The 27,025-nt window shown below is 31.2% G+C and overlaps 1 long non-coding RNA gene across 1 annotated transcript; it reads left to right on the top strand.

Annotated features, from left to right (window-relative positions):
• The first annotated feature begins 321 nt into the window (after window positions 1-321).
• Window positions 322-21,646, top strand: LOC141600161 (uncharacterized). Its single transcript, XR_012524222.1, has 3 exons — window positions 322-474; window positions 1,068-1,128; window positions 21,274-21,646. It is a non-coding gene; the product is annotated as an uncharacterized LOC141600161 (long non-coding RNA).
• Window positions 21,647-27,025: the final 5,379 nt, after the last annotated feature.

Here is a 27,025-nt window from a genome sequence, read left to right on the forward strand (position 1 = left end):
TTATTATTATTATTATTATTATTATTATTCCGTTTCATACATATTTCGTATAAAATACAATATAATATTATTTATATAATTATAAAATACGGGGTATTACAGCTGTCCTATTATAACCGTAGTTTTATAAAGTTTAATTAGCATTTTACATTCTATTTATTAATTTATAAGCTAATTACGAGTCGGAATTAATAAGTTGAGCCGGGTTATTAGTTACGGGTTTAGAAGAAAAAAAAAAGAGCTTAGTAACTCGGTTTGGGCCGAGTAAATTAGAGCCCAAGTGCCTATCATATATATACCCCATAATTATAACATAAACATCCTTATTTTCACAAATAAAACAAACCAACAAAAGAAAAAAAAAAGGAAATCGAGAACGGGGAGCAACGTGAGAACGGAGGAACGACGAAGGGAAAACAAGGGTCCTTGATCTGATTTTCGTGACGATTCTTAGCTTATTTTTCATCCTAATTCGTAAGTAAAACTATCCTAATCTCTTTAATTTAATTACTAGCTTAGTTAGTATAGTGTGTATGTCGACTTATGTAACCCTAGAAATCGATTTGGGGGTTTTTGATTATAGTTGTTGAGACGGGTTGTTTTGGCCGTGACTGACCGTGACCTCGGGTGCTTGGTGGTGGTGTGATTGGTGTTGTGTATACCGTGTGTGAGGCTGAGTGAAGGGAGTGTTGTACGGTGGTGACGTGGCTGCTGGTGCTAGAGGGCTGCTCGGGAAGTCCGCTCATTCGTGTGTAGGCCGTGTCATGGGTTTGGGAGACGGGTTTTGTTTGAGTAATTTTAATACTGTTTTCTACACTTGGACTAGATTAGATTAAATGTGAAGGTATGTTTTCATAAAACCGTCTTATAAATTAATTTATCATGATTTAGCACCATTGACCACCACCGTGAGCAAGCGTTGACCGTGGCCTAGAACTGAACCGTAGGGCTGTCGTGATCAGGTTGGGGCTGATGCTATTTGGTTATTCAAAATTAATTAAATTTTAAATTTTAAATACTAAATTTATTTAGCTAGTTATTAATTGTATGTTATTCGCTTTGTTTAGGTGACGACTTTGTCGAGGAAGTTTTTTAGTACTATTTGCTGAGCTTGGATATTTGTTAAAGGTAGACTAACTACTCAACATCTACTTGCGGGGTTTCATTATGTGCTAATTGTCTTATTTAATTGTTTAGTTGCTTTAATTGTTAAATAATTGAGTTAATTGATTATGGTTTAGGCCTTTGGCCGTGGTATATGGCTTGTGATAATTTGCCCATTGGCTGTTATAACAAAATTGTTGGCATGAGTATATATATATCTTATGAGTCCCTAAGTCCATAAGGACCTTAGGATGGAAGGGATGGAGGGATGAGATTACAACTCATTCAAGGGTCACAGATAAACCTCCCTAATCTCTCTCCCTAATTCTGTATAACTTCTCCTAATTTTGTATAACTCTTCCACCATTCTAATCTCCCAACTCACTTCCTCATTTACTCATCCTCTCTCATTTCTCACATTCACTCTTTCTCTCTCATTTTCTTCCCACCCTCTCTAAAAAAAAAAAAAAAAAACCAAACTGATACAAAAAAAACCAAACTAAAACAAAACCAAAAAAACCACTCCACCACATCCCTCACTCACCCCAAACCCGGCACCCACCAACAACCCTCCTGACCACCGCCACTACCCCCGCACCACCCCGCACCACCCGACAACAACAACAGGACGTCGCATCCCCTCCACGTCCACGTCCACGTCCAACAATCCGACAGCCACCATCAACACCCACATCCCCTCCACGTCCAACAACCCGACAGCCACAATCAACACCCTCCTCCAGATCCCGCACCCCCAGATCCCGCACGTCCTTCCTCCTTGGTCGATTTTTTCGAATTTTTTGTGTGTTGTTTTTGGTTTTATTGTTCTTAAATCTGGGTTTTCGATTTTTTTTTCGATTTTTTTTCGAATTCTGAGAACTCTTTCTCACTCGAAAGGGACTCGTGCATTAACCGCGTCTTCAGAAGTAGGTGAACCGGGTTCTGTCATGGTTATCTTGGTTGTGAACAATATTGTATATCTACTGGGAAAGACTTTAAGGAGCATAGTATCAAAAGAAAATTGAAGATGGTTAATAATTTTGATTGGCGTGTTTGGTTGTGTAATACTGTCTCACTCTTGTCTCTTGGTAGCTGGTAATTGAGGAAAATTTCTTAAGAAAGTGAATGAGATATCTTGCCAACCACTCACCTTCATTGCCATTTAAACACGCATCCTATTACAGTGAACTATTAAATGTATAATTGCCTTTAAAATCCATTCAACTTGTGAGAAGTGGGCGACATTGAAGCATGATGTGTATATCTTGCCAACCACTCACCTTCATTGCCATTTTTTCATTTCTTTTTTCATATCTATTGGTTTTAGATTTGTTGATTTTAATTTTTCAGATTTATTTGGTTTTATAAAAGTTACTATATTTACAACTAAAGTTATACCTTTAAAACATTAAAGTTATACTATTTATTAGGGCTTAGCAAAAAAATCCGAACCGCATTTTTAAACCGAAGCCCGAATAATGGAGACCGAAAAATTCGGGTTTTTACCGGTGCGGGGCCCGAACCGAATTTTTAAGCACAAATGAGGTGCGGGTGCGGGTCTAAATAAAACCAAACTGGAGACCGCTTTTAAAACCGGATTGACTTTTTTCTGAAAAACATAATTTCATCTATGAACTAAACACACCCAAGCCAAGACTTAGGCCCAAAACATCAAAACCCTATTTCTCTCGTTCATCTCCTGCCCTTTAGTCTCTCACCCCCCCCCCCCCCCCTTCTCTTTCATCTCTAAAAAAAACCAAAAATTCTTTATGAAGTAATTTTAGATGTATGTGACTCTTTAATTGTAGTTTTAAATATCATTTACATGTCTATGACTCTTTGAACTTTAATATGTATGACTTCTTTATGAAGTAATTTTAACCTTTGACAACCAAGGTCTTCAAATATTCAAATTGACAACATGGTTATTGTGTCAATCAAGAGCATTCAACCAAAAACCGGGTTCGAAAACCGGTTCGGTAACCGGTTTTCAGATCCGGTTTGAAAATTCCAGAAAAACCGGTTACCCGGATTAAAAGAGGTGCGGGTGAGGTTTAAGAAATTTAAGGTTTTTTAAAGCCGGGGACTGAACCGGTTTGCAAAACCGGGTCGGGTACCCGGTTTTGCTCAACCCTACTATTTATGACTAAAGTTATACTCTTAAAACATTAAAGTTACACTATTTACGACTAAAGTTATACCCTTAAAACATTAAAGTTATACAATTTACGACTAATGTTATACAATTTGTGTGTTGGTGTTGTTGTGAGACGGTTTTTTTATTTTTTAGTAATAAATTAATTTTTTATTTTTCATTGTTAATTTTTATTTGATGAATCATGATTTTGTTATTTTGTTATTTCTTAGATTTACGGTTTTTTTTGTTAGATTAACGGGTTTTTGTTATTATGGATTAAAGTTATTTTCGATTCTTTTTTGTTTTTGTTATTGTTGGTTTTTTTTAGTTTCTAATCTTAAAGTTCAGATGATAAAATTATATAAAACTAAAGTTATAAGTTTTTTGGACTAAAGTTATACAAAAAATGAATAAAGTTATACTATTATAGACTAAAGTTACACGATTTTGGACTAAAGTTATACTAAAGTTATAAGTTTGTGGGGTAATAATTGTTGAATAAGAGAGTAAGTTTGTTGGACTAAAGTTATACGTTTGTTGGACTAAAGTTATCCGTTTTTTGGACTAAAGTTATACGATTTTGGACTAAAGTTATACGTTTGTTGGACTAAAGTTATACGATTTTGTACTAAAATTACACAACTTTGGACTAAAGTTACACTCGTAAAACAAAATTGGATTAAAGTTACATAAAATTATATAAAACTCCAATTAATTTATCGAAAATGACTAAAGTTATACAAATATGGACTAAAGTTATACAAATAAGGACTAAAGTTATTAAAAAATGGACTAAAGTTATGCAAATATGGATTAAAGTTATACAAATAAGGACTAAAGTTATACAAATAAGGAGTAAAGTTATACAAATATGAACTAAAATTATACAAATAAGGACTAAAGTTATACAAATATGGTATAACTTTAGTCCTTTTCTCTATAACTTTAGTCCAAAATTGTGTAACTTTAGTCGATAGTAGTATAACTTTAGTCCTTTTTTGTATAATTTTAGTCCATAATAGTATAACTTTATTCCTTTTTTGTATAACTTTAGTCCAAAATTGTGTAACTTTAGTCCATAATAGTATAACTCTAGAGTTATATATTTACTGAGTAGAAGTTATACATTTATTGAGTAGAGTTATACGTTTTGTATAATTTTAGTCCATTTTGTATAACTTTAGTCCATATTTGTATAACTTTAGTCCATTTTTGTATAATTTTAGTCCTTATTTGTATAACTTTAGTCCATATTTGTATAACTCTAGTCAATTTTTGTATAAATTTAGTCCTTATTTGTATAACTTTAGTCAATTTTTGTATAACTTTAGTCAATTTTTGTATAACTTTGGTCCTTATTTGTATAATTTTAGTCCATATTTGTATAACTTTAGTCAATTTTTGTATAACTTTAGTCCTTATTTGTACTTTAGTCAATTTTTTGTATCACTTTAGTCAATTTTTGTATAACTTTTGTCCATAACTGTGTATACTTTAGTCATTTTATATCATTTTTTTATAAAAATGTGAAATATAAGATTAAAAATCAACAAATTATAAGAATTTTAATATAGCTAAAATTAAAACAACAAATTTTATGAAAAATATTTTAGTAGATCTTAGATGAAAAAAAATTATATCACAATAAAAAAAACGATATTTAAAACCCAAAATCTTAAAAAAAAAACGTATAACAAGAAGAGGTTTATAAGAATAAATAACAACAAAAACAAGAAGAAGTTTATAAGAATAAATAACAACAAATTTAACACAAAATTTGAAAAAGAAAAAAAAGTGACAAAACCGAGACGCAAAATCTGGAGGAAAAAAAAAAGAGTTTATAGAATTTATCGACGGCGGTGGTGGAGGTGGGTGGCGGTGGGGGTGGGCGGTGTCGGGGTGGGATAGTGGTGGGTGGTGGTGAATGAGGAAGAGAAGAATGAATGATTTATTTGGGTTTTTTTGAATTATTTGGATTTTTTGGGTTTTTTGATTTATTTGGATTTTTTGGGTTTTTTGATTTATTTGGATTTTTTGGGTTTTATTTATTTATTTGGGTTTTTGGGGTTTTTTATTTATTTGGATTTTTTGGGGTTTGAGACAGGAGATGAGTTGTGTGATATGTGAGAGAAGTGGATGAGAGGAAAAGAAGTTATAGTGAATTAGTGATTAATTAGAAGGATTAGTGAGGGAGGAGAGAATGAGCGATATTAGTCCATAAACACACTTTTTGGAGGTTGATCTTGGCATCCATTTTCACCATCCAAGGACCCTTAATAGAACTTATGGACTCAAATACATATAATGGACTTAGTTGATCTCTTATTGATCGGTCCGTTTCGTGTTCACAATTAAAGGTGTGGTCGTTGGGTCACGTCCGAATCAAAACACAATTTATAACTTCACAAACAACTCTACAATTAGTAAAGAGGCAAGTAAAGGTCGGATCCCAAGGGACGGGAATTGAAATGAGATTTCTATTGAAACTAGTGGTGTCTTAGGGGTGTCACAAATTGGGTTGATGTAGAAGGTCACTAACTAAAATAGCAATGAAAATAAACTAGCAAGATGAATTAAAAGGGGTGTAAACAATTGATTAAAAGCACTAGGGTGTCATGGGATCATAGGGGAATCATGGGAATTGATCATACAAACATGTTCTCAAATTATAAGCAAGCAGTTATTGTTGTGATGGATTGAGTTGGGTTATATCTTACAATCCTAGGAAAGTTTGGGTCCCGGAGCCGAATCGATTAGATTGTACAACACCTACAAGTCGACTTAATCTTCCCTACTCAACAACATGCATGGTCTAATGAGACTCGAGTTGGGTTATGTCTTACAAGTCTCATTGAAAAGATAGAAGATGATAGTAAATGCAAGGATTCATAGGCTTAGCATTTCATCAAATATAACATGTGCATGAGTTGAGATCAAAACAAGCAAGCAAATAAAACATGGAAGCATATTAATTTAAGCATGAATCATTCCCCATGTTGGTTTCCCCTAATCACACATTAACCCTAGCTAAGAGACTACTCACTCATTATCATGTTGATCATGCTAGCAAGGTTGTTAATCATACCAACAATATGAAACATGATGAATAAATGAAAGTAATTAACAATAATTAAAAAGGGATTAAGAGAATTATACCTACTAATGATTCCAATAATAAAGCAAAGATAAAAGAAGTACTTGATGCTTGATTGAGAGGTTGTCAATCTCCCAACAATAACCCAAATAATCTTCAATTACCCAAAATAAAGGATGAACAAAAGAGAGATTAAGGAAATAAAACTTGTATTAGAACTTGATTAATTGTTGATTACAATACTAAAGAGAGATTTGATTGATATTAACTACTCTAATTATTGATAAGAAGAACATGCTCCTCTAATTAGACTAATGGGGTATTTATAGTGGAAATTAGGGAGGATGCATTAGGGTTAACTAAGGGCTAAACTAGTAATTACACTTTTTAGATTGAGCAGGGAGGAGCAGGTATTTTCCGAAGGAAGGGCTTCTTTCTTTTTAACTTGGAGAAGAGGAAATCGCACTGTCTTTGAACCGGAATCCGTGCGTATTGAGTCGGGACGGGCGGATTCTCAGTGGTGGGAAGACGCGGCGGATTCGAGGAATCCGGGCGGATTACAGCGGTGCAATCCGAGCGTCTTTGGAGGAAATCCGCTCGGATTGTTTTGTGAGGAGACGGGCGGATTGGAGACAATCCGCTCGGATTGTAGCTCAGCACAAATTCTTCTTCTTTTCTTCCCTTTTCTTCACGAAATCCTTGGGGACTCAAGGATCCTTTCCCAACATTGCTCATCTACTATCATATGTACAAAGGCCTTCTAATCTTATCTCTCCTTGATGCTTGGTCATTGAATTCGATCAATTTAGTCTTGTTTTGCCATGAAAATGCAAGATTCTTACTCCTTTCCTACCAAGGGATCAAAATCTCAAAGAATATGCAAAACAAAGAACTAAAGATAAGAAATGACCCAAATATGCACTAAAAAGCATGGGAACAAGGCTAATTCAGGGGCTAAACATGCGCTAATTATGGTCACATCACTTATATATATATATATATATATATATATATATAGAGAGAGAGGGAGAGAGAGAGAGAGAGAGAGAGAGAGAGAGAGTTCTAATGAGTCCAACATGTGTCATTGAGTCCATAAGTCCCTCTAAGAGCCATTGGATGGACTCAATGGATGGTTGAGATGAATTTGATTAAGGGCTATTAAAAAGAAAAGGAAAAAAATGTGGATGGTTGGATTGAGATTGGTGGTTGAGATTGAAAATAACAAAAAAAAAAATTACCACTAATCAAATTTCTATACACTAATTAATTTTTCTTTCTCTCTCTAGCTCCTAATTAATCAGTTTTGAGTTTCAGATTTCAGAACTGTAAATGTAATGTTGTATGAGTTTTACAAGTGTAAATATGACATTTTACGAGTGTAAATGTAACATTTTAAGAGTGTAAATTTGATTTTTGGTGACGGAAATTTTGAATTTATATAATTTTAACATTTTACAAGTGTAAATTTGATGTTTTACGAGTGTAAATGTAATATTTTGAGAGTATATTTGATTTTTTATGACGAAAATTTTGAATTCATATAATTTTAGCATTTTACAAATGTAAATTTGATGTTTTACGAGTGTAAATGTAATATTTTAAGAGTGTAAATTTGATTTTTTGTGACGGAAATTTTGAATTAATATTTTAAGAGTGTAAATTTGATTTTTTGTGACGGAAATTTGGAATTTATATAATTTTAACATTTTACAAGTGTAAATTTGATGTTTTACGAGTGTAAATGTAATATTTTAAGAGTGTAAATTTGATTTTTTTTTGTGACGGATTTTTTTAATTTATATAATTTTAACATTTTACAAGTGTAAATTTGATGTTTTGCGAGTGTAAATGTAATATTTTAAGAGTGTAAATTTGATTTTTTGTGACGAAAATTTTTAATTTATATAATTTTAACATTTTACGAGTGTAAATGTGATGTTTTACGATTGTAAATGTAGTATTTTAAGTGTAAATTTGAAGGTTTTAGAGTGTAAATTTGATCCTTTGAGTGTGACTTTGGTCCTTTATAAGTGTAACTTTGGTCCTTTACGAGTAAACTTTAGTCCGACTATCAACAAACACCACAACCGCCATCCTCCACCACCAACTCATATCCACAAAAATATATGAGTGCAAATATATATAAATTTAACGAGTGTAAATGTACAGTTATACGAGTGTAAATGTAAAGAAATATGAGTGTAAATGTAAAAATTATGAGTGTAAATGTAAAAAATATGAGTGTAATTGTAAAGAAATACGAGTGTAACTGTAAAAAAATACGAGTGTAAATGTAAATAAATATGAGTATAATAAATATATTTATTAGTTCTAAGAATAAAAATCATGATAATACGATTTTTTTTCAAAAATCTACTATATATTTATTAGATCTACGAATGTAAATTTAATAAAATACGAGTGTAAATCTGAAAAATGAATGCAACTTTAATAAAATACATGTGTTTTTTTTTTAGATTTTCACTTGTAAATCTGAAAAATGAGACCAACACCACCATCGTCCTCTTTCACCAACCCACACGAAATGATAGTATTTGTGAGATCTCGAAAAACAACCAAAAAAATGAAAAAGGAACCCACAAAACCAGATCTGAAACATAAATCTAAAATAAATAAATAACAAAACGATTGTTTATAAGACGAGATTTGAAAAAATATAAAACAAGACGATATTTGAAAAAAAAAACGGGATTTGTGAGAAAATAAAAACAACAAACTCCAATCTGAAAAAAAAAAAAAAAAGCGAAATATAAATAAAAAACAAGAACGGTTCGTGCCTTTCCCTTCCAACCCCACAGTCACTTTTCCCTTCCACCACCATCTTATTTTTTTTAGAAAATAGATCTGAAATTTAAAAAAAAAAAAAAAACACAAAACACAAAACCAACAACCACAGCAGCAACGACACAACCACCACCGTCACTTTTCCCTTCCACCACCATCTTATTTTTTTTCTAAGAAAACCAGATCTGAAATTAATAATAATAAAAAAAAACACACACAAAACCGACAACCACAACAGCAACGTCACACAACCACCACCGAGGAGGAGAAGAGGAAGCGGCGTTTTTGGTAGATCTGGGTTCGTGAGGGGAAGTAGTGGCGATTGTGGTTGTTGGAGGTGCGGCTGTTGTGGTTGTGGCGTTGGAGGTGCTTCTGCGGTGGGCCAGGAAATGGTGGTGGTTTTGGTGGTTGGAGGAGGCGGCGGGAAATGGGTAGTTGTGTGTCGAGGGTTGTGGTGGCGGGTGGAACAAAGGGTGACAGTGGTGCGTGGTTCGACTACGGTGGTGAGGGAGGTCGGGGGTGGGGTGGACGGGTGGTGGTGGCGGACAGGAGGGTGGAGTCCGGTGAGACGTCCGGGTAGGTGTGGTGATGGTGGGGGTGAGGATGAGAGGAGTGATTTATTTATTTGGTTTTTTGATTTTTGTGGTTTTTAGAGAGATGGAGGGATGATATTTGTGTGATAGGAGAGAGAGAAGAAAGTGGAAAAATAAGGCTTTTATAGTGAAATTAAGGTTTGATTAGTGATAGTAGAGAGGGAAAGTGATTAATTAGCATCAATCCCTCCATCTTAGCCTTAATCCCCTACTTTTTCCCTTCAATGTAAGCCATTCATCTCATCTTTTCAATGATCCTAAAGAGAACTTATGGACTTAAGGAAATTGGGTGAACTCGACCCCTTGTGGTATCAGAGCCATGGAAGTAAGTAAAGATTAAGAAATTTAGAGAGTTATAGTTCAACATACCCTTCTATCCTTATGAGTCTGATGAAGCATGTTTTTGGTAGCAAGAAAACTGTTAAAAACAGTGCAAGTTATGAGGTAGATATACCTAAAAATCTAGATTTGCTTAATAAATGGACTATTCCAGAGATTGAGATTAATAAGATATATGAGCTAGGCTTTTTCTAAAGTTTAGGATTAAAACAAATAGTAAAAACTACAGAAGAATCCGTCTCTTTAGATGATGAAGAAATGTTTTTACAATTACTAAATGATAAATATTTAGAACCTTATAGGAAAAAGGAATATAGATTTATTCATATAGGGCTAGTTCAAATAGCTTTTAAGCCTTTAACGTTAGAAGGATTACCTGAAAGCTTTATAGCAGCTTTAAGAGACGGAAGAAATTTAGATTTTAAATCATCTATAATGGGAATAATAAAATCTAGTCTGGCACATGGACCAGTATATTTTGATGTTTATTCAAATTTGACAGTTTCTTTAACAGATAGTAACATTCTAGATACTTTAACCTTAAATGTTAAAACCCATGGTCATCATTATGCTCCAGGGTCAGAAGTAATTTGTATCTGTTATAGAATATATTATAAACCATTATATACAATGAATCCTCATTGTAAACTAGCTGATAAACATTTAAATGAGACTATTATTATTGAGTCTAATTTTTCTAAATCAAATATAACTACAAGAAGAAAGATTAAATGGGAAGAAATAACTTTTCCGGAAAATTGGAAAATAGAAAGAGCTATGAAGCCAAGACCAATAATTGATACAAATTTATTAAATGTTTCACAAACAGGTGATGGATCTGTTAGTTTGATTTTTGAGAATCAAATACCTTTATTAAAGGATAAATATTCTAGATTTTCTAGATCTAACTCTGTAAGATCATTTATTTCCCCCCTAGAATATGAGATAGAAAGACATATACCTTCTAGAGCCTCTACTTCTCAGATAAGAGAGGAAGAAGATGAAAATCTTCAAGAAGTTAGAATAAATGAATTTAAAAAATATAATGATAATATCATAAGAGGTCATACTAATGAACCTCAATTCGAGACCTTGTCTCAAATGAGTTACAATTGTCTTAATGGAAGATAAAAGGGAAAAAATAGATTTTAGCTTTGGAAGCAAAGCTAGATGTATAATAAAAAATGAATTTAATTCACCTAAATGGGAAAAATTTAGAATTTGGTTTTTTAAAAATTTTAATAAAGACCAGCAAAGAAAACTCCAGGATGAGTTTTATGAGTATTGTTCTTCTCATAATAAAATTATATATTTTGGAATTTGGTTTTATTCTATGTTTATAGAACCTCATATTTCTGTATTAGAAAGAACATATGAATTACCTGATAACAAAACAATAAGGGGTATTTATCCCCCATTAGATCAATTTCATTACAGTACATGTGGTTTTACTGCAATATCAAAACTGTATAAAACCTTAGATGATACATCTCCAATGAAAGCAACACAATTAAATATATTGATAGAACAAAATGCTAATTTAGTGTTATACATTGTTGGGGAACATTTAAGTTCTTTACATGAAAAAATTGAGGGATTAACTTACTTACAACAGAAAGTCTGTAGTATAGATGAATCTTTGCAGAATATGCAAAATAATATAAAAAATAATATTAGCAAAAATAGGATAATCTCAAAGCCAGGACCCTCAAGGGTAAATATTCAAAATCCTCCTGAAATTTCCAACTTTATTACAAAAGCTCCCCTCAATTGGGAAAAAGCTTATAGGGAGCAGGAAGACTTGAGTAAACAAATTGAAACTAAACTTAAAGAAAAAATGGGAAAACTAACATTAAAAACTCTTAATGATAAGTTTGTTGAGAATCTTTCTGATAATGAAAATGATCATAAACAAGTTATAAGAGATGAATTGAATAGAATAGATAAAAGATGGGCAGACAAGCCTATTCAAAGATTATATTACTATAATAGACCTTCACCGATAGATGTCCTTCATGAGGAACAAGAATATCACTTAAATAATAGCTATAGTGGGAAGTGTATTTATGAATGGAATATTGATGGATTTACCGATAAACAAATTTACAATCAAATCCACGAATTATGATGTATGGTACTATGTGTAAAATTATTTGGTAATAGCGATGTAATCATCACTAAAATGATTACGACAAGATTTACGAGCCGATTTAAAAGGTTGGTGGGATAATTGTCTTTCTAATGAGGCTAAAACATTAATTATGAATACAAAAATTGATATGCCGGATAATACGCAAAAAGACAATGCGGTTTATACGTTAGTAGTCAATATAGTTGAACATTTTACGGGAAGATATTCGATAATAATGAAAATATCGAAACCCTTTTACGAATCTAAGATGTAAAACTCTTGCGATTTTAGATGGTATAAAGACACGTTTCTAAGTAGAGTCATGGAACTCCCCAAGCGTCTAGTGAACATTGGAAATCTAAATTTATTGATGGCTTACCTCATTTATTTGCAGAAAGGGTGAAAAATAATCTCAGAAATGGGTATACTTTTATTCCCTATGATAATTATACTTATGGTAGTCTGATTGGGACTTGCATCCAAGAAGGTTTAAATCTTTGTAATGAGCTTAAATTAAATCAACAATTAAAAAGGCAAAATCTTCTTGAGAAAAGTTAATTAGGAGAATTTTGCGATCAGTTTTGCATGGATATACCATATCCTAAAAAGAAAAGATATAATAAACAGAATTTTAATAATAATCCTTTTTATAAAAGAAAAAGAAAAAAGCATAATTATTCACAGGCAAAATTAGAAAAGAAAGCTGAGAGAAAAGCTTTAAGAAAATCATATAAGAAAAATAGATCTAAGAAATGGGAAAACCCGATCATATGTTATAAATGTAATAAGATTGGTCACATAGCAAAAAATTGTTGGACCAAGAAAAAGATTTCTACTCTTAATGTTGATGATAAAATTAAAGATGAGCTATATAAAATATTTCTTACAGATAATGAATCAAACAGCTCTAATTCATTTTCTGAGAATGAAGTAAAATTAATGGATGAAGATTCATATTTATCTGACTCCTCTAATGCTACTAGTTCAGAATGTGAACCATGTTCCAAAAATAAACCATGTATAAAGGAAGAAAATGATCTTTACAATTTGATATCCCAATTTGAAGACAATCATATTAGTGTGTTAAAATCTCATCACTGGGTTGAAGTTCTTCAAAAGATTAAAGATCCAGAAGCTAGATCAAAAATTCTTGATATTATGGGTGAAGAACCTAGTAGTTCTAATAATTCATTTTCTTTAAAAACCCAAGATAATAATGAACCTTATACTATGAATGAGCTTTTCAAAATACTAAAGCATAAGAAATTAAATTCTAAACCTACATCATTACAAGATGTTCTTAAAGAAATAGAGAATCTTAAAACAGAGATTAAAGATATTCGTGAAAAAACGAAAAGCCAGGATATAAGAATATCTAATCTTGAAATGTTACAAGTTTTTGATCAGGATAAAGAGTTAAGTGATAACTTGGAAAATAATATGGAAAGTTGTAAAAATATAGAGAAAATTGAGGAATCAGCAAAAATGGACCAAATAATTTCTGCAGAACCCAATTCAGAATTTTTACAGACAATAGAATCTGTTATTCACCAAAAATGGTACATAAAAATTAATTTAAAAATTAAAAATCATTTTAAAAACAATTTAATTGCTCTTGTAGACAGCGGAGCTGATTTAAATGTTATTCAAGAAGGATTAATACCAACTATATATTTTGAAAAAACCTCTCATACTCTTTCTCATGCAGGAGGAGATAAATTAAATATTGAATTTAAAATCCCTAAAGCCTACATTTGTGTGGATAAAAAATGTATTCCTTCATCTTTTCTATTAGTAAAAGATAAATAAACTACTCCAGTTATACTAGGAACTCCTTTTATTAATCAACTTTATCCCATAACTCATGTGAATAATGAGAAAATTATTGCTACTTACAAAGAAGACCCTATTACTTTTAAATTTATTACAAAGCCTATTACTAAGATTTTACATCAAGTATATGATCATTTAATAAACAAATAAAAACAATTAAATTTTCTAAAACAAGAAGTTACAATGTTAACTCTTGATGAAAAATTACAAAATCCTAAATTACAAAGTAAAATCACTTTGATAAACAATACTTTTGCTGCTACAATATGTGGAGATCATCCCTCTGCATTTTGGGATAGAAAAAAGCATGTTGTAACTCTTCCTTATGAAGCGGACTTTGATGAGAAAAATATTCTGACGAAGGCAAGACCCTGTCAAATGAATTCGGAGTATTTAGCTTTGGGTCAAAAAAAAATAGCTTCTTTATTGGACAAAAAATTAATTCGCCTCTAAATCACCATGGTCGGTATACGGCTTTTTATGTTAATAAACATACAGAGCAAGAAAGGGGTGTCCCTAGACTTTTTATTAATTATAAACGTTTAAACAAGGTATTAAAATGGATTAGATATCCTATACCCAATAAAAAAGATTTATTAGATAGATTATATGACTCTGTTATATTTTCCAAATTTGATTTAAAATCTGGATATTGGCAAATACAAATACATCCTGATGACAGGTATAAAACAGCATTTAATGTTCCATTTGGACAATATGAATGGAATGTCATGCCATTTGGCTTAAAAAATGCTCCTTCTGAATTTCAGAAGATTATGAATGAAATTTTTAATGATTATGTGGATTTTATTATTGTATATATTGATGACATATTAGTCTTTTCTAAAACTATTGAAATGCATTTTAAGCATTTAGATATTTTTCAAAAAATTATCATTCGAAATGGGTTAGTAATTTCTAAACCGAAAATGATGCTCTTCCAAACCAAGGTAAGATTTCTTGGCCATAATATAGAAAAAGGAAGTATAATTCCTATTAACAGAAGTATTGAATTTGGATCAAAGTTCCCGGATGAGATACTAGATAAAACTCAACTACAAAGATTTCTAGGAAGTCTTAATTATATATCTCCCTATTATAAAAATATTCTTTGAAGATACGACTATCTTATATAATGATTAAAAAATGCAAATCCTTGGAATGAGGGACCATACTAATTTGTTAGAAAAATTAAAACTAAGATTATATCTTTACCTTGTTTATCTTTAGCCAACCCCCGTTTGGAAAAAATTGTAGAAACAGATGCCTCAGAAAAGGGGTATGGTGGTATACTAAAACAAGTAGAACCAACTACTCAAAAAGAGCTACTTGTTCGATTTTATTCAGGAAAATGGAATAAGGCTCAAAGTAATTATGCTACTATAGCTAAAGAGGTATTAGCTATTGTTAAATGTATTTTGAAATTTCAAGATGACCTATATAATAAACCTTTTACAGTAAAAACTGATTGTAAAGCAACAAAATATATGTTTACAAAAGATTTTAAGCATTATGTGTCAAAACAAATGTTTGCAAGATGGCAATCTCATTTGGCACCTTTTGATTTTCAAATTATTTATAAAAAAGGTGAAGATAATCACCTTCCTGATTTTTTAACTAGAGAATATTTATGATCTGCATTACATATCAGCATTATTTACAAAGAGTAAGACGCAATAGAATGATAAGATATTCTTATTGCTACTTAAGGGGAAGACCTAATTTTAAGCAATCCTTAAGGAAAAGACTTTCAGCTTATTATTTAGACTGTAAATACACTAGTTTAGAATTATATCGTTTACAAAGTGATAAATGCATTGAAGGATTTATATACAGCTAAAATTGTCATATGCTCTTAATCAGGTGTGTTTTTCCTGCAGCAATATATCAGATGGAAATATCCTCTTATAGAGGAAGGGGAAGAGGAAGGGGACAAGGAACCTCTTCTCGAGGACGAGGACAAGGGCCTAATATCCTTGTTAAATATGGAAGTAAAAAATTGGTTGCCATGGAGACTAATAAGTTAGAAGTTGAGAAAAGGAAACCGGATATACCCGGGAGTCCATATTCATATTCATCGTGATGCAAACTCTTTTGTTAAAAGAAGATGATATGATCCTTAATGAAAAGGAAGAAATGGGAAAACTGGGTTATACTCAGGAAACATATAAGTACAGACTTTTCTATGAAGAAATTCTTAAAGATAATGATTGCACTTTTAAACACTTCTATACAGGTGCACCTATTGAGAGTTATAAATTCTCAAAAATTATTATTGGGAAAATACATCCCATAAACGAATGGGATATATCTCCTTTTGAAGAAAAACCTATTACAGTAAATAGGGTTTATATGAAATATAATTATTGGGATTATATCCAAGCCTTTGATAAGGTACTCTTATATGAGAATGAATTTCAATTCCATACGTGATTTATAAAGATTAATGTGGATAATATGGATATTCCCTCTTGGTTTATTAAATGGTGGAATTTTTATGGTACTACTCCAGAAATTCTTCCAGAACTCTTTAAAGAGTATTTTATAAAATGGCAAGGGCTTAAGCCTCACGCGTGCATGATTATATTCCAGAGAATTTAAGATTTTTTATGGAATTTTCAATCCCATGGATATGGAGAGCTGTTCCAATAACGGGTTATACCCAAGGATTATTTTGTCTTAAAAATAGATCTTATTCAAAATTCTGGAAAAAAATGATGGAGGCAGATGAAAATGGTGAAATTCAATCCATCTATACTATTAATCTATTAAAAAGTAAGATAAACTCTTACTTAAAATATAAAGAACGGGCTGATAAAAAGCAAAGAGGAAAAGAAATAGATGCTGTTGTCAACCTATGGGCTGAAGATTCCCTTGATATTGAGGAAATGAGTGAAGATGAAATTAAACAGGTTTATCAAAAAGCCTTATTAAAAACTTTTAAGAAAAAAAGAGATGAGGAAGCTTCAACTTCAGATATGTCCATGGCTTCACTCCATAGCCAAACTTCTTACGACAACTTTGATGCAAGATGCTCGGGACCGGACGATGATATTCCACTTTGCAATGATGATAGGAAAGCGGTAAGTGGGTTGAAAATTCAAACAAAGCGTCTAGAAGGGCGGTGTATAGGACGATGTCCAACATCATTTGCAATAATTATTACTTTTATCTTTTATAAAGATACTTTTGTAAAAAGCATTAATAATGCTGTCGGATATGATGTAAGTGCTTACGCACTTTTATTTGTCTTTTCTTTTTCCCCTCTGCCTATATAAAGAGGGCTTGTAACATAGTTGGAGGCATCGGGTTTTCTAGCAAGCCTTCTCTGCCTTCCCTCTAAAAATCTCTCTTGTAAAAACTTTCTCTAAAAATCAAATAAATAAATCTTCTGCTGAGCACAACCTTGTGGCTGTAAGTATTTTCTTTTTATCTTTATTTTCTTTTTAAATTTTTGTTTAAACCTTATAGGATGAGCCTAATAGGCTAAATCCTTTATGTTGAACTATGACTAGCTAAAGGAATTAATTTTTATCCCTCCTGGTAATAATACTCTTGGTAATGATGATACTTGAAATAACGGTACTCTTCATACTCTTTTAAGATCTGGCTGATAGTTTAAACTCCTGTTAATTACTAGTTACTGTAAACTCTTGGGTCCGTTCTGTTTGCCCGCTTGGCCGTGGATAGGCGTTAAGGGTATTTTGAAGTGCACAAGGGGTCGGTGATCACACCACAACGACACTGTTCATACACTGTTCATCCAACCCGATAGGTAGATTTTTACTAAACAGAGGGAAAACTACTAATTAGGGTAAACTCTATGTCCACTTCAAAACACCCTTAACGCCTATCCACGGCCAAGCGGGCAAACAAAACGGACCCAAGAGTTTACAGTAACTAGTAATTAACAGGAGTTTAAACTATCAGCCAGATCTTAAAAGAGTATGAAGAGTACCGTTATTTAAAGTATCATCATTACCAAGAGTATTATTACCAGGAGGGATAAAAATTAATTCCTTTAGCTAGTCATAGTTCAACATAAAGGATTTAGCCTATTAGGCTCATCCTATAAGGTTTAAACAAAAATTTAAAAAGAAAATAAAGATAAAAAGAAAATACTTACAGCCACAAGGTTGTGCTCAGCAGAAGATTTATTTATTTGATTTTTAGAGAAAATTTTTACAAGAGAGATTTTTAGAGGGAAGGCAGAGAAGGCTTGCTAGAAAACCCGATGCCTCCAACTATGTTACAAGCCCTCTTTATATAGGCAGAGGGGAAAAAGAAAAGACAAATAAAAGTGCGTAAGCACTTACATCATATCCGACAGCATTATTAATGCTTTTTACAAAAGTATCTTTATAAAAGATAAAAGTAATAATTATTGCAAACAGTGGACATCTGTCCTATACACCTGTCCTTCTAGACGGCTTTGTTTGAATTTTCAACCCAAATCACGCTTTCCTATCATCATTGCAAAGTGGAATATCATCGTCCGGTCCCGAGCATCTTGCATCAAAGTTCTCAAAGAAGTTTGGCTATGGAGTGAAGCCATGGACATATCCGGTTGTAGCTTCCTCATCTCTTTTTTTCTTAAGAGTTTTTAACAAGGCTTTTTGATAAACCTGTTTAATTTCATCTTCACTCATTTCCTCAATATCAAGGAATCACCCATAGGTTGACAACAAAGATCAATTTCTTTTCCTCTTTGCTTTTTATCACTGTTTCTTTATATTTTAAGTAAGAGTTTATCTTACTTTTTAATAGATTAATAGTATAGATGGATTGAATTTCACCATTTTCATCTGCCTCCATCATTTTTTTCCAGAATTTTGAATAAGATCTATTTTTAAGACAAAATAATCCTTGGGTATAACCCGTTATTGGAACAGCTCTCCATATCCATGAGATTGAAAATTCCATAAAAAATCTTAAATTCTCAGAAATATAATCCTGCACAGTAGGCTTAAGCCCTTGCCATTTTATAAAATACTCTTTAAATAGTTCTGGAAGAATTTCTGGAGTAGTACCATAAAAATTCCACCATTTAATAAACCAAGAGGGAATATCCATATTATCCACATTAATCTTAATAAACCACGTATGGAATTGAAATTCATTCTCATATAAGAGTACCTTATCAAAGGCTTGGATATAATCCCAATAATTATATTTCATATAAACCCTATTTACTGTAATAGGTTTTTCTTCAAAAGGAGATATACCCCATTCGTTTATGGGATGTATTTTCCCAATAATAATTTTTGAGAATTTATAACTCTCAATAGGTGCACCTGTATAGAAGTGTTTAATAGTGCAATCATTATCTTTAGAATTTCTTCATAGAAAAGTCTGTACTTATATGTTTCCTGAGTATAACCCAGTTTACCAAGATATCTTTTATGAAGATACCAGGGATTATTTTCCCATTTTTTGTCAGATTCATTGAGAAAGAGTATAACTCTTTCTTCCTTTTCATTAAGGATCATATCATCTTCTTTTTTTAACAAGAGCTTGCTCGCGATGAATATGAATATGGACTCCCGGGTATATCCGGTTTCCTTTTCTCAACTTCTAACTTATTAGTCTCCATGGCAACCAATTTTTTACTTCCATAATGAACAAGGATATTAGGCCCTTGTCCTCGTCCTCGAGAAGAGGTTCCTCGTCCCCTTCCTCTTCCTCTTCCTCTATAAGAGGATATTTCCATCTGATATATTCTTTGTCACAGAAAAACACACCGATTAATAGCATATGACAATTTTAGTCAGTATATAAATCCTTCAATGCATTCATCACTTTGTAAACGATATAATTCAAAACTCGTGTATTTACGATCTAAATAATAAGTCGAAAGTCTTTTCCTTAAGGATTGCTTAAAATTAGGTCTTCCCCTTAAGTAGCAATAAGAATATCTTATCATTCTATTGCGTCTTACTCTTTGTAAATAATGCTTTGATATGTAATGCGATCATAAATATTCTCTAGTTAAAAATCGGAAGGTGATTATCTTCACCTTTTTTATAAATAATTTGAAAATCAAAAGGTGCCAAATGAGATTGCCATCTTGCAAACATTTGTTTTGACACATCATGCATAAAATCTTTTGTAAACATATATTTTGTTTGCTTTACAATCGCTTTTTTCTTGTAAAAGGTTTATTATATAGGTCATCTTGAAATTTCAAAATACATTTAACAATAGCTAATACCTCTTTAGCTATAGTAGCATAATTACTTTGAGCCTTATTCCATTTTCCTGAATAAAATCGAACAAGTAACTCTTTTTGAGTAGTTGGTTCTACTTGTTTTAGTATACCACCATACCCCTTTTCCGAGGCATCTGTTTCTACAATTTTTCCCAACGGGGTTGGCTAAAGATAAACAAGGTAAAGATATAATCTTAGTTTTAATTTTTCTAACAACGTTAGTATGGTCCTCTCATTCAAGGATTTGCATTCTTTTTTAATCATTATATAAGATAGTCAGTATCTTCAAAGAATATTTTTATAATAGGGAGATATATAATTAAGACTTCCTAGAAATCTTTGTAGTTGAGTTTTATCTAGTATCTCATCCGGGAACTTTGAACCAAATTCAATACTTCCGTTAATAGGAATTATACTTCCTTTTTCTATATTATGGCCAAGAAATCTTACCTTGGTTTGGACGAGCATCATTTTCGGTTTAGAAATTACTAACCCATTTCGTATGATAATTTTTTTGAAAAATATCTAAATGCTTAAAATGCATTTCAATAGTTTTAGAAAAGACTAATATGTGATCAATATATACAATAATAAAATCCACATAATCATTAAAAATTTCATTCATAATCTTCTGAAATTCAGAAGGAGCATTTTTAAGCCAAATGACATGACATTCCATTCATATTGTCCAAATGGAACATTAAAAGTCATTTTATACCCGTCATCGGGATGTATTTGTATTTGCCAATATCCGATTTTAAATCAAATTTGGAAAATATAACAATGAGTCATATAACTGTCTAATAAATCTTTTTTATTGGGTATAGGATTTCTAATCCATTTTAATACCTTGTTTAAAGGTCTATAATTAATAACAAGTCTAGGGACACTCCTTTCTTGCTCTGTATGTTTATTAACATAAAAATCCGTACACGACCATGGTGATTTAGAGGCGAAATTAATTTTTTGTCCAATAAAGAAGCTATTTCTTTTTGACACAAAGCTAAATACTCCGAATTCATTTGACAGGGTCTTGCCTTAGTCGGAATATTTTTCTCATCAAAGTCCGCTTCATAAGGAAGAGTTACAACATGCTTTTTTCTATCCCAAAATGCGAGGGATGATCTCCACATATTGTAGCAAAGAAAAAGTATTGTTTATCAAAGTGATTTTACTTTGTAATTTAGGATTTTGTAATTTTTCATCAAGAGTTAACATTGTAACTTCTTGTTTTAGAAAATTTAATTGTTTTTCTTTGTTTATTAAATGATCATATACTTGATGTAAAATCTTAGTAATAGGCTTTGTAATAAATTTAAAAGTAATAGGGTCTTCTTTGTAAGTAGCAATAATTTTCTCATTATCCACATGAGTTATGGGATAAAGTTGATTAATAAAAGGAGTTCCTAGTATAATCGAGTAGTTAATTTATCTTTTACTAATAGAAAAGATGAAGGAATACATTTTTTATCCACACAAATGTAGGCTTTAGGGATTTTAAATTCAATATTTAATTTATCTCCTCCTGCATGAGAAAGAGTATGAGAGGTTTTTTCAAAATATATAGTTGGTATTAATCCTTCTTGAATAACATTTAAATCGATCTTGTCATTGTCTACAAGAGCAATTAAATTGTTTTTAAAATGATTTTAAATTTTTAAATTAATTTTTATGTACCATTTTTGGTGAATAACAGATTCTATTGTCTGTAAAAATTCTGAATTGGGTTCTGCAGAAATTATTTGGTCCATTTTTGCTGATTCCTCAATTTTCTCTATATTTTTACAACTTTCCATATTATTTTCCAAGTTATCACTTAACTCTTTATCCTGATCAAAAACTTGTAACATTTCAAGATTAGATATTCTTATATCCAGGCTTTTCATTTTTTCACGAATATCTTTAATCCCTGTTTTAAGATTCTCTATTTCTAAGAACATCTTGTAATGATGTAGGTTTAGAATTTAATTTCTTATGCTTTAATATTTTGAAAAGCTCATTCATAGTATAAGGTTCATTATTATCTTGCGTTTTTAAAGAAAATGAATTATTAGAACTACTAGGTTCTTCACCCATAATATCAAGAATTTTTTATCTAGCTTTTGGATCTTTAATCTTTTGAAGAGCTTCAACCCAGTGATGAGATTCTAACACACTAATATGATTGTCTTCAAATTGGGATATCAAATTGTAAAGATCATTTTCTTCCTTTATACATGGTTTATTTTTGGAACATGGTTCACATTCTGAAATAGTAGCATTAGAGGAGTCAGATAAATATGAATCTTCATCCATTAATTTTACTTCATTCTCAGAAAATGAACTAGAGCTGTTTGATTCATTATCTGTAAGAAATTTTTTATATAGTTCATCTTTAATTTTATCATCAACTTTAAGAGTAGAAATCTTTTTCTTGGTCCAACAATTTTTTGCTATGTGACCAATCTTATTACATTTATAACATATGATCGGGTTTTCCCATTTCTTAGATCTATTTTTCTTATATGATTTTCTTAAAGCTTTTCTCTCAGCTTTCTTTTCTAATTTTGCCTGTGAATAATGATGCTTTTTTCTTTTTCTTTTATAAAAAGAATTATTATTAAAATTCTGTTTATTATATCTTTTCTTTTTAGGATATGGTATATCCATGCCAAACTGATCGCAAAATTCTCCTAATTGACTTTTCTCAAGAAGATTTTGCCTTTTTAATTGTTGATTTAATTTAAGCTCATTACAAAGATTTAAACCTTCTTGTATGCAAGTCCCAATCAGACTACCATAAGTATAATTATCATAGGGAATAGAAGTATACCCATTTCTGAGATTATTTTTAACCCTTTCTGCAAATAAATGAGGTAAGCCATCAATAAATTTAGATTTCCAATGTTCACTAGACGCTTCAGGGAGTTCCATGACTCTACGTAGAAACGTGTCTTTATACCATCCAAAATCAGTAAGAGTTTTACATCTTAGATTCTGTAAAAGGGTTCTGATATTTTCATTATTATCGAATATCTTCCGTAAAATGTTCAACTATATTGACTACTAACGTATAAACTGCATTGTCTTTTTGCGTATTATCTGGCATATCAATTTTTGTATTCATAATTAATGTTTTAGCCTCATTAGAAAGACAATTATCCCACCAACCTTTTAATCGGCTGTAAATCTCGTTTGTAATCATTTTAGCGACGATTACATCGCTATTACCAAGAATTTTACACATAGTACCATACAACATAATTCTCGGATTTGATTGTTAATTTGTTTATCTCAGAAATCCATCAATATTCCATTCATAAATACACTTCCTACTATAGCTATTATTTAAGTTATATTCTTGTTCCTCATGAAGGACATCTATCGGTGAAGGTCTATTATAGTAATATAATCTTTGAATAGGCTTGTCTGCCCATCTTTTATCTATTCTATTCAATTCATCTCTTATAACTTGTTTATGATCATTTTCATTATCAGAAAGATTCTCAACAAACTTATCATTAAGAGTTTTTAATGTTAGTTTTCCCATTTTTTCTTTAAGTTTAGTTTCAATTTGTTTACTCAAGTCTTCCTGCTCCTTATAAGCTTTTTCCCAATTGAGGGGAGCTTTTGTAATAAAGTTGGAAATTTCAGGAGGATTTTGAATATTTACCCTTGAGGGTCCTGACTTTGAGATTATCCTATTTTTGCTAATATTATTTTTTATATTATTTTGCATATTCGCAAAGATTCATCTATACTACGACTTTCATTGTAAGTAAGTTAATCCCTCAATTTTTTCATGTAAAGAACTTAAATGTTCCCCAACAATGTATAACACTAAATTAGCATAATTATTTTGTTCTATCAATATATTTAATTGTGTTGCTTTTATTGGAGATGTATCATCTAAGATTTTATACAGTTTTGATATTGCAGTAAAATCACATGTATTGTAATGAAATTGATCTAATGGGGGATAAATACCCCTTATTGTTTTGTTATCAAGTAATTCATATGTTCTTTCTAATACGTAAATATGAGGTTCTATAAACATAGAATAAAACCAAATTCCAAAATATATAATTTTATTATGAGAAGAACAATACTCATAAAACTCATCCTGGAGTTTTCTTTGTCTTTGTCTTTATTAAAATTTTTAAAAAACCAAATTCTAAATTTTTCCCATTTAGGTGAATTAAATTCATTTTTTATTATACATCTAGCTTTGCTTCCAAAGCTAAAATCTATTTTTTCCCGTTTATCTTCCATTAAGACAATTGTAACTCATTTGAGACAAGGTCCCGAATTGAGGTTCATTAGTATGACCTCTTATGATATTATCATTATATTTTTTAAATTCATTTATTCTAACTTCTTGAAGATTTTCATCTTCTTCCTCTCTTATCTGAGAAGTAGAGGCTCTAGAAGGTATAGGTCTTTCTATCTCATATTCTAGGGGGGAAATAAATGATCTTACAGAGTTAGATCTAGAAAATCTAGAAGATTTTTCCTTTAATAAAGGTATTTGATTCTCAAAAATCAAACTAACAGATCCATCACCTGTTTGTGAAACATTTAATAAATTTGTATCAATTATTGGTCTTGGCTTCATAGCTCTTTCTATTTTCCAATTTTCCTAAAAAGTTATTTCTTCCCATTTAATCTTTCTTCTTGTAGTTATATTTCATTTAGAAAAATTAGACTCAATAATTATAGTCTCATTTAAATGTTTATCGACTAGTTTACAATGAGGATTCATTGTATACAATGGTTTATAATATATTCTATAACATATACAAATTACTTCTGACCCTGGAGCATAATGATAACCATGGGTTTTAACATTTAAGGTTAAAGTATCTAGAATGTTACTATCTCATAAAGAAACTGTCAAATTTGGATAAACATCAAAATATACTGGTCCATGTGCCAGACTAGATTTTATTATTCCCATTATAGATGATTTAAAGTCTAAATTTCTTCCATCTCTTAAAGCTGCTATAAAGCTTTCAGGTAATCCTTCTAACGTTAAAGGCCTAAAAGCTATTTGAACTAGCCCTATATGAATAAATCTATATTCCTTTTTCCTATAAGGTTCTAAATCTTTATCATTTAGTAATTGTAAAAACATTTCTTCATCTATCATCTAAAGAGACTAATTCTTCCTCGTAGTTTTTACTACTTGTTTTAATCCTAAACTTTCGAAAAAGCCTAGCTCATATATCTTATTAATCTCAATCTCTGGAATAGTCCATTTATTAAGCAGATCTAGATTTTTAGGTATATCTACCTCATAACTTGCACTGTTTTTAACAGTTTTCTTGCTACCAAAAACATGCTTAATCAGACTCATAAGGATAGAAGGGTATGTTGAACTATAACTCTCTAAATTTCTTAATCTTTACTTACTTCCATGGCTCTGATACCACAAGGGGTCGGTGATCAAACCACAACGACAATCATTCAAGAGTGAGAGAGAGAGAGAGAGAGAGAGGGTTCTAATGAGTCCAAGATGTGTCATTGAGTCCATAAGTCCCTCTAAGAGCCATTGGATGGACTCAATGGATGGTTGAGATGAATTTGATTACGGGCTATTAAAAAGAAAAGGAAAAAAATGTGGATGGTTGGATTGAGATTGGTGGTTGAGATTGAAAATAACAAAAAAAAAAATTACCACTAATCAAATTTCTATACACTAATTAATTTTTCTTTCTCTCTCTAGCCCCTAATTAATCAGTTTTGAGTTTCAGATTTCAGAAGTGTAAATGTAATGTTGTATGAGTTTTACAAGTGTAAATCTGACACTTTACGAGTGTAAATGTAACATTTTAAGAGTGTAAATTTGATTAATTAGCATCAATCCCTCCATCTTAGCCTTAATCCCCTACTTTTTCCTTCAATCTAAGCCATCCATCTCATCTTTTCAATGATCCTAAAGAGGACTTATGGATTCAAGGAAATTGGGTGAACTCATTAGATCTCATATATATATATATATATATATGGACTCCCAGTATATCCTAGGTTTCCTTTTCTCAACTTCTAACTTATTAGTCTCCATGGCAACCAATTTTTTACTTCCATAATGAACAAGGATATTAGGCCCTTGTCCTCGTCCTCGAGAAGAGGTTCCTCGTCCCCTTCCTCTTCCTCTTCCTCTATAAGAGGATATTTCCATCTGATATATTGCTGCAGGAAAAACACACCTGATTAATAGCATATGACAATTTTAGCTGTATATAAATCCTTCAATGCATTCATCACTTTGTAAACGATATAATTCGAAACTGGTGTATTTACAGTCTAAATAATAAGCTGAAAGTCTTTTCCTTAAGGATTGCTTAAAATTAGGTCTTCCCCTTAAGTAGCAATAAGAATATCTTATCATTCTATTGCGTCTTACTCTTTGTAAATAATGCTGATATGTAATGCAGATCATAAATATTCTCTAGTTAAAAAATCAGGAAGGTGATTATCTTCACCTTTTTTATAAATAATTTGAAAATCAAAAGGTGCCAAATGAGATTGCCATCTTGCAAACATTTGTTTTGACACATCATGCATAAAATCTTTTGTAAACATATATTTTGTCGCTTTTTACAATCGCTTTTTTTCTTGTAAAAGGTTTATTATATAGGTCATCTTGAAATTTCAAAATACATTTAACAATAGCTAATACCTCTTTAGCTATAGTAGCATAATTACTTTGAGCCTTATTCCATTTTCCTGAATAAAATCGAACAAGTAGCTCTTTTTGAGTAGTTGGTTCTACTTGTTTTAGTATACCACCATACCCCTT

The sequence above is a fragment of the Silene latifolia genome, chromosome 9 (assembly GCF_048544455.1).
Source record: "Silene latifolia isolate original U9 population chromosome 9, ASM4854445v1, whole genome shotgun sequence".
In the NCBI taxonomy this organism is placed as follows: Eukaryota; Viridiplantae; Streptophyta; class Magnoliopsida; order Caryophyllales; family Caryophyllaceae; genus Silene; species Silene latifolia.